This window comes from Lissotriton helveticus, chromosome 10 (assembly GCF_964261635.1).
Source record: "Lissotriton helveticus chromosome 10, aLisHel1.1, whole genome shotgun sequence".
Classification (NCBI taxonomy): Eukaryota; Metazoa; Chordata; class Amphibia; order Caudata; family Salamandridae; genus Lissotriton; species Lissotriton helveticus.
In genome coordinates, this window is record NC_136071.1 from 39,132,787 (window position 1) to 39,142,597 (window position 9,811).

The window sequence follows — 9,811 nt, forward strand, 5'->3', positions numbered from 1 at the left end:
ACCTGGAAGACACAGCCACGACCATGCCTGTGTGGAGAGAGACTTCCCACAATCCTGCATCTGTTTCACCCCTGCACATGGGCAAAACCACCTGATGTCTTGTTGCTGTGAGTGGCACATCACTGCTACCCAATGTATTTCAACCTCACTCGTTCCGTGGCTCCTTAAACGCCAACGGTGGTGATTCTCAGGACATCCAGGAGTGGCAGATTCACTTTGTCAACAGATCTGACTGTATGGCACGCTGCAGGCATACAAACCTTAGGGGATCTCTATCGGGAGGGCACCCTGGTCCCATGTTAGACGTTAATCGGAGACGATGGCTTCCCCCCGGGTCAATTATTGTTATATATCTCTGTGATTGGCTCCTTAGGCCGCAGATAGTGTGAGATGACCTATGATACAATATTTCCATGTCACGGGGTCTGGTAGACACCTCTTCTGTTGGTTTGCTGACGCACTGCGAATTCATACTGGCCCGCCACTCACCGGCTTGCGTTGGCGATGGTAAACCGATTTAACACACCCCTGCACAGATAAAGAATGGGCCTCTTAGTTGAAATGCCCAGTGTACGTACCGTCTAATTCCCGATTTAAACTCATTCAATTCTATATCATGCATATGGCCTACCGCACACCTGACAAAAATAATAACTGTCATCATCGTATAGATGCCGCTTGCCCTACGTGTCAGAAAATGGATGCTGACATGCTTCATATGCTATGGGATTGTCCAAATTTACACAGATACTGGTTGGGTATTACAACCCACTTGTCTACATGCACCAGGCGCCCAGATCTCCATACATGGGAGATATGTCTTCTGGGTCTCTATCACAGACTTTAGAAACATAAAGCTACTTCCCGTTCCCTGATATAAACTTCTTAGTGGCTAAGCGTCTTATTACTCGCAGGTGAAAGTGACCTGAACCCCCGCCATTGGTTGCCTGGACATGCTCGCTGCTCCATTGGGCGCAGGTAAACTGTTGCCCTACATAGGGACGATAACCTCGGATTGGGTAAATGCCCTCTTGCAAATTGCTGGGAACTATTCTGATTGCACTCCTAACGGACACTTATATCGCCGGTACTGTGGACTTACCTTAGATGGACGCAGACGACCTCCTCCATAATTAATGGTTCTGTGCTGGCCACTGGTTGCTATCAGATCCACCTCGCAGACTTGTTTCTATAGGTACTTATTTTTTGTGCACAAACAAAAAGCGGTGTTGTGTGCGCTTTGTTATTACTATGTCAGTTGAAGGATGGGGGCTGGGTCCACGTGTACGGGCTCTTGGTTTGATGTTTTTGTTTCTTTAGTTGTTGTGTATTGCGTCACGGTGGGCGCCATCTGAATCCCGCCCACTATTTAAATCACCCACTCGCAGAGGGCGAAAATGTGCGCAGCATCCAAGGGTTTAAATCACAAACCTGTTTTTACATCCCGGATGTTGGACTTGCTATTTCGCAATGCGGATTATTCTGCTGATCTCATTTATTTTCCAATGGGACATTGTTAGTCTGAATGCATCAATCAGGCACTACTTTTTAAACTTACTTGTCTTCTCCTGTACCCTAGGATATTAATCCCTGCTGACACTCGCTGTCAATTGTCCCTCGCGTTGTGGGGGCCGTTGTGGAGACTAAGCAAGCTATTGCCCAGAGTTGCAGCGTGGGACCCATGATCAGAATAGGCACTGAGGCGAGAATATCCAGTCAGGGGAATTAATGAGCCCGAGACCCGCCGAGGTGGGAATCGAACCCTGGTCCCTGGTCAGAGCTCTGCATCGAGGTCTGCCTGCTCTAACCATTGAGCCACACTTTTCCACAGTTTTGTAGTGTTGTAGTGTTTGTGTAGTGTAGGGTCATGCTGGGGTAGTGTTTTAGGGTTTAGGGTAGTGTTGTGTTTATGTAGTGCAGGGTCATGCTGGGGGTAGTGTTTTAGGGTTTAGGGTAGTGTTGTAGTGTTTGTGTAGGGTAGGGTCATGCTGGGGGTAGGGTTTTAGGGTTTAGGGTAGTGTTGTAGTGTTTGTGTAGTGTAGGGTCATGCTGGGGGTAGTGTTTTAGGGTTTAGGGTAGTGTTGTAGTGTTTGTAGTGTAGGGTCATGCTGCGCGTAGTGTTTTAGGGTTTAGGGTAGTTTTGTAGTGTTTGTGTAGTGTAGTGTCATGCTGGGGGTAGTGTTTTAGGGTCGTTTTGTAGTGTTTGTGTAGTGTAGGGTCGTGCAGGGGTAGTGTATTAAGGTAGTGCTGTAGTGTTTGTGTAGGGAAGAAAAGTGGTTTATGGTAGTGTGCGGGGGTCGTGCTAAGTAGTGTAAATGTAGGAAAAGGACTATGTCGAGGGTGGGTTGTGTAGGGGTACTACATTAGGGTGTGGGGTAGGGTACTCTCACTTACCTTTACCATTTACAATGAGTATACCTTTAACATGCATACCTTTGCGTTGTAGTGGCATGCGTGGTAAAGGCATAGTCGTTGTAAAAGTTTGCGTTGTGATAATTTGCGGGGTGATTGTATTTGCGGTGTAATATTTGCGGAGTGATGGTATGCGGGGTAATTGTTTGCGGAAAAACGTCACATATTCGCTGCCTGACATTATATATTGTCCTCCTTAGTTCTTATAATTTTATTGTCCTGTGAAATGAAAAACGTATAAACGGATGCAAACAAACAAAAAATCAATCATATTCCAGTTGATTGCAGAGGATTATGGAAATATGTGGCTGCTTGGTGAGAATAGCAAAAACACACAGTACATGCATGTTCAGTAGGGTGTGAGATCACTGTCAGTGGCATAGCTGTCAGTGGTGCAGATAGCGGAGTGGCCAGAAGGGTAACACAAAATGGTGTGGCCCCTTTGCATAATGTGATAAGGGGCCCGAGTCGCCCATATCGCACAAATAATCATTGGCTTTGAGCATCATAGGGCCCCATAATGGGTTGGGGACTCCCTGGAGGGTTGGTCCCACCTGCACAGCAGAGGCTGCAGAGACCTGCGTTAGGCCCCTGACAGTGGTCACAGGGCCAGGAGGGGTGGGGGCCCAGCCTACCATGCAGCAGATGTGTTGTATTAATGAGAGTGGAAGTCGATGGGGGAAGTGAAAGGAGGAAAAAGAAGAAAAAGAGAAGACAGAGATAAGACAGCAACAATAGAGGAACAGGAGTATAGCTATCAGTATTGCTGGAGGTGCAGTCAAATTGGGACCAAGTGGTGCAATGAGCCCAATTCAACTTAGATTAGGATTTCTTCTGATACCATAACCGTGGAGAGGTAAAAGGGTCTCATCTTTTTTGTTTGTATTTGGACCATGACTGTCTCGCATGAGGAGCTGGTCAGGCATCTTGGATATTTTGCCGATGTAGCATGAAGAGCCGTTTATTACTGGAGCTTCGCATAAGTGGTGGTTGCTTACACTAGTTGACGCGAACTACAGATCTCGCTGGAGTTTTACTTAGGCGGACCTGCTTTGCTTAGGCGGTTGTCACAGACGGTCACTATTGGCGCGAAGAGCAGGTCCTGCTGGAGCTTTACTTCAGCAGTCGATTCTCAGCACAAAGTGGTCACTTCATGGTCTCAAGGAGTCCCATACGGCGGTATCTTCATTTTTTTTCAGGAGGAGTACAGCAAAGATTTCAGACCCTGAATAGCTCCTCTTTGGGATCAGAAGTCACTCCAGATGAGACCAGCAGCAGGGTCATGAAGGGCTAGACAGTTTCAGTGGTGCTGGTCAGCGTGGCTGTTGAATGGAGGCCTTTGTAAGCTCGTGGTGTCTCTGTGTCTCAATCACGAGGTCAGCTAACTGACCCTTGGAGTTAGTTCTGGAGAGCCTGGGCTGAAGGCAAACGGGTCCAATCTGCCTTCTTCGGACAGCAGTTCAGTTCTTCTTCTGAAGCTTCCACAGGTGCAGGAGTGTTCTGAATAAAGGCACTGAATATGCCTCATTGTTTTCTGGTACATCCTTTGTTTGAGGAATTGCATTGTCTTCCTGCAAACTGATTCTGGTCAGTTCTTTCCCTTGACCTGTGCTTGACTCTAAACTCTCTAGGGTTGCAAAGGTAAGAGTAGGCCTCGTGTCAGGTTCCTTTGTGTAAGCTGCAGGAAGCCCTTTGAAATGTAATCAGAGTAGGGCACAACTAGTCTCCAGCCATCCTGTCAGGAAGACCCTCTTCCTCCACACCTAGTTCTCTTTTGCGTCAGCGTCTAGAAGCAAAACATAAAACACCACAGGAGGGCCATTCACTTTAATTTAAGGCACGAAGAGGCCAACTTTGTACAAGTCAATCACAAGGAGATGATGGATGGAGTGCTGAAACTTTACAGACACTCACCCCCAGTCACAGATACGGGGTGAATCCATCATCATTCTTTAGGTCACTACGGCAACCCAGTTCAGAACCAACCATATGCAAATCAGTCTCGACCCGTTCCTCATGGGAACAGTCCAGCCGGATTGCCAAGTCAGGTCTTCCCTGAACCAGAAACAAGCATCCTGGGACCGGTTTCGGGGTAACACCCCTCATAGCTATCTTGATTCCATGATGGACAGAATGCTAACTGAAACAAACTTCACCCCTAGTCAAGAGATCTGGGTTAAATCCATTGTTCTTGTGCTCTCTACACTACCATAGTTTGGACATGGGACAGGATAAAGACTGATTTGCATATGTCTGGGTTTAAACTGGAACAGCATGGAGAGAAAATGAACAATGAAATTAGGCCCAGATCTCTGTACTGGGGTGAATGTTTGACATTGTTCAACATTCTGTCCATCAATTGCTCTTTTTGCATGTGTCACCCCGAGTGGGACGAGTATGCCCAGTTGTAGGTCTCATGCTCTCCATGCCAATGGAGTCAAGCGAGCCTGGCTGACAAGGGGTGAAACCTCTTAACCGGACACAGAATGCTTGTTTCAAGTCCAGGGAGGACCCGGCCTGGCAGTTCGGGCTGGACTGGTCCCATGGGGAGCAGGGTCAAGACTGATTTGCATATGTCTGGGTTTAAACTGGAATGTCATGGGGAGCAGAAAACGAAGGATTTAGCCCCAGATCTCTGTTCTCGGGTGAAGGTTTAGACATTGTTCAACATTCAGTCCATCAATTGTTCTTTTTCGCAATTGAAAGTTAGCACTTATTAAGATCCATAAAGTAGCCCAATGTTATTCTGTGGGAGAGGAAGGGTTTGCAGTAGTAGTGAAAACAAATGCAAGAATTTTCCACCAACAGAACATTTAAAACTTAAGAGTACATATCCAACTTTTTGAATACATTACATCCTGTCCTCTGGGCTGGTTAGGGCCTACTGTAGGGGTGACATTTAGGAACTAAATAAGAAGCTTTAGGCCTGGCAACAGGGTACATTTAGAACCATTTTACTAGGGACTTAGAAGTAAATTAAATGTGACAATTGGGTGTAAGCCGATTTTACCATGTTTCGGGAAGAGAGCACAAGCACTTGAGCACTGGTTAATGGAAAGAGTCCTAAGGCCAAGAAAAACAAATTCAGCAGAATTATGAGGGGTGAACACAAAATATCTGGGGATGACCCTGCAGAAAGAGTAAAGACCATCACTTAGCACTAGGATGAGCATTTCTCCACAGATCCCCTAAGCCACATCTGTACAGCCATGCTTGGCCTTTGTTGAGAAATCTCCAGGCTGGTAAAACCGCTGGCCCAACAGGTTAAGTTAATTGTTTTTCACAGTGTTCAGATTGCCTCCCACGAAGATGGCATCAGGAAATTGCAAGGCCTCCAACAGAGCCTTCTCAACAGTGGCATAGCTAGAGCTTCTGACACCCGGGGTAATCCCACAGATTGCCACCCATGCCAGGTAGCGGGGGGGAGGGGGGATGCTGGGGAACGGCCAGCACTTGAGAGGGGTGTCCGAGCGACACATGGCCTCGATCATGCAAGTTACATGCACATACATGACACAGTCCAAGACTACACAGTTGAATACACCGGCAGTACAAGGGAGAACACACAGATTGCATGATCTATCTGAGGACTCTGAAAACCTGCATGTGACAACCATCAGAGAGCGTGAACGATTATCTGATTACCCCTCAGCACACAATGCCATGCCAATACATGACACTATTTGGGGATCTACAGCTGACATTAAGTGACCAAACATGGTCCCCCCATTAAAGCAGAATGGATGTGCACAAACGTGAAGGGGACCCAATACCACCACCACCAATGACACCATCACCAATACCACCACCACCAATACCACCCCCACCAATATCGGTGGTATTGGTGGTGGTGGTGGTTAGTGTCTTCTTTCAAAGAGGACACTTAAGACAAGCTTATAGAAGGAGTCCTTAACTGAACACTATGCACAGAGTCCCCAAGTCCCCTTAACAGTGGGTCCTGGACCCTTATACCCATGCGCTAGTGTGCGTGCAATCAAGGAATGACTTGCACCTGCTGCCCAAGAGAATACCTCTCTTAGGACATAAGCCCACCTAACACCATTGTACTCAATTAACATCCAGGGCACAGTGCCCGTTAGTCAGTGGTTCTAAGATTAAATGCTAGTAAATTTTAATACTGATTAATATTTTATCAAACCATTGCAGCTCACGAGTCCCAGGTCTCATATATAAAAGAGTATAACCACCAGGCACTATTCAATAAATTTGTTCTGGTTTTCTTTAAAATATCAGAAGTACATAAACAACTGTGTCTTCTGCAAAGTAAAAGGACAGCAACAGCTAGACTTCAGTTCTACTCACATCCTTTACGGAGGCACACTGCCCCTTTCCTTTGTTCATTTTCTCACTTGATGCACACTCACCTCTCGCCCTCACCCCTCTCGCGGTACCCTTTATTTTTCATGCTTGCAACCCCGCGCATGCAGGGAAGATTGCACTGGCAGCCGGTTTCCTTACCTGGGGCAGCGCTGGGTGGCAGCTAGTTTGACTCCCTGGGGGTGGCAGACAGACCCTGCAGCCTGACATCCCACTAATCCTAGCTGCATTAGTTGCATTTAACACTTTACAAAATTGTGGAAACTGCACCCATCTCCACACAAGGGACATTTACCGACTTTTGCACAACTTTGTGTGCACTCTCTGTACACCTATAGTGAACACCTCGTAGTGAGTATTTGGGTGCACGTGCCCAGCGCAGTTCAGCATTCACCACGTGCCCTTTCTGATCTCGTGCAGTGTCAATCACTGCGTCCTCTCAGGACTGGAGCAGGCTCAGAGGTGTGCCAGACTGCAGTGCTCTTTCTTGGAACCTCCACAAAGTTCAAGGAAAAAAAATGCAACTTCACAAAGTCGAGAGGGTTTACACTTATTCCCATTTGTGAGCGAACAGTGAGTGCGATGATGGCGTATCGAAGAAGACAAACTTTTTTGCAAACAAGTCTAAAAGCATTCCCATCACAGCTGGGCTTGATTAGAGGAAACATTATCTTGCTAAGTGACGACAATCATCTTGTAATACACAAATGCTTTGTGAAGGGTGGCAAAGGCAATTGTAAACACAGCGAGTTCCAAATTGTGTTAAGCGAAACAGAAAAAGCTGAACAACTTTGGCCACTTGTAACGGCGTGGGAACACCGTATACTCCGGGTTATGACCCGGGATCAATTCACCAGCTGACAACTACTTCCTCCCCTTCTTTCTACTTCCCACAGAACGTCGATATTGACTTACGGGACCACGAGAAGGATATGGTCCACTGGCCCTTTAATTTGGACACGACCAACGAGTGGGAGGAGCTACATCAGGACGTGGAGACGTCTTATACAGAGGACAACCAATCTAGGGTGTGCTTGTTCACCCGGAGGGAGAGAGTTAGCGAGCGGAGTGTTACGAAGGAGAGAAGCGAAGCGGAGGAAAGTTTGGGAGATTTCGAGGAAGCGGAGACCGGAGGTGGAGAAACAGACTCAGCGAAGAAGAAGCCTGGAGGCCAACAACTTCACGAGTCGCCCAGCCATACACCCGGGGGAGGTGTATGGCTCACCCAGAGCCAAGACGGAACCAGACGAAGCCCTACATCGACGGACTCCGGAAAGAACCCGTCGAGCCGATCCAGGACAGCCCTACCCTAAAAAGTCCGAAAGGAGTAGTTCAACTCGTCGAACCTTACTTGTCAAGAAAACGTGTTCTGATTTGTTGTATAGTAAAATAAAACCCAAGACAACAAAGACCCACTTGTTACCTGTTCTTCCTGTGCCCTTCACAGTGGTGGAGAATGCGGGCATAAAGACCATTTCTGCAGAAAAGATGGAAACTGTTGTCGAACAACTCGTGAAAGGCCAGGAAAGACTTGAGTGGGTTATAGAACAACATTTAGTGTCAGCCCAAGCTGACAGAGAAATACTAAAGAAAGCGTTCGAAGAAAAACTGGGACAATCATGGGTCGATCCTACAGTTAGGAGAGGAACAGCCGAAAGACCCATTTCACATGGCGCCCCAGCCATTTCTAGTAAAAAAAGGAGACCAAGTGGCACAATTAGTCTGTGAACGAATAGCTTACCCCTCGTAGGAAGAACTAGATGGATTAGATCACACAGAACGTGGGTCTGGGGGTTTTGGGTCTACTGACCAAAACAAAGAGCCATTGCCCGCCCTGCTATCACCAGATCCGTGGGTTATGGACAGGAGTTTTAGATTCGCACAAACTAGTGACCTCCTCCTTTCAAATGCATGGGAACAAGCCCACCAAGAGCTCGAGAGTAACAACAATTATCCCAGATTTTTAATTCAGGATAATCTGCTTTACCGTATAGGAAAACAAGGAGATTCGCCTCAACTCCTAGTACCCGAATCTATCAGAGAACAGGTTCTTTTTTTTGCCCACAGCCATCTGATAGCCGGCCATGCAGGGGCCGAAAAAACTACCCAAACCATCCTCAAACATTTCTTTTGGCCAGGGATATATAAAGACACTTCAACGTACTGTAGTAAATGCGAAATATGCCAGAAATTGAACATGGTCAAACCTCCAGCGGTCCCACTTCAGCCATTGCCCATCATTGGGAAGCCGTTCGAAAGGGTCGGCATGGATCTGATTGGACCACTACCTAAAACCTGAAAGGGATTTCAACATATATTGGTGGTGGTCGACTATGCCACGAGATTTCCGGAGGCTTTTCCCTTATCTGCGGCTAATTCGAAGCAAGTTGGTGACAAAATGGTGGAACTGTTTAGTCAATTCGTATTTCCAAAGGAAATTTTAACGGACCAAGGTACACCATTCGTCCCCAAATTAATGAAGGACATATGTCGAACCTTGGACATCCACCAGATACGCACCTCTGTGTACCATCCTCAGACGGACGGTCTGGTAGAACGGTATAATCGCACCCTAAAATCAATTCTCCGCAAAATGATGTAAGTTAGCGGGGCCGAATGGGATAGGATGTTACCACTGGCGCTATATACCATAAGGGCACAGAAACAGAGCAGCATGGGTATATCGGCCTTTGAGTTGCTATATGGTCGTCAACCCCGCTCCCTTTTAGAGATGACTATGGACCTGTGGGAAAATGAAACCCGGAAGAAACGGCTGCGACACTTGACTATGCTAACAGTCTTAAATCAAGAATAGGGAAGCTGAGAGATTTAGCATTTGCGCACCTTGAAACGAGCCAAAGTCGACAGAGAGTAGCTTATGATCGCGGAAAGAAATGGAGACAGCTACAAATTAATGACTGGGCCTTGGTACTTCTGCCCTCCTCCACCCAAAAATTTAAAGCAGAATGGATGGGACCCTATAAAGTGGTCGAGACAATAGGTAGAACTAGCTATAAATTGCAAATAGCCCCTCGCAAACAGCAGCCCTACCATATTAATC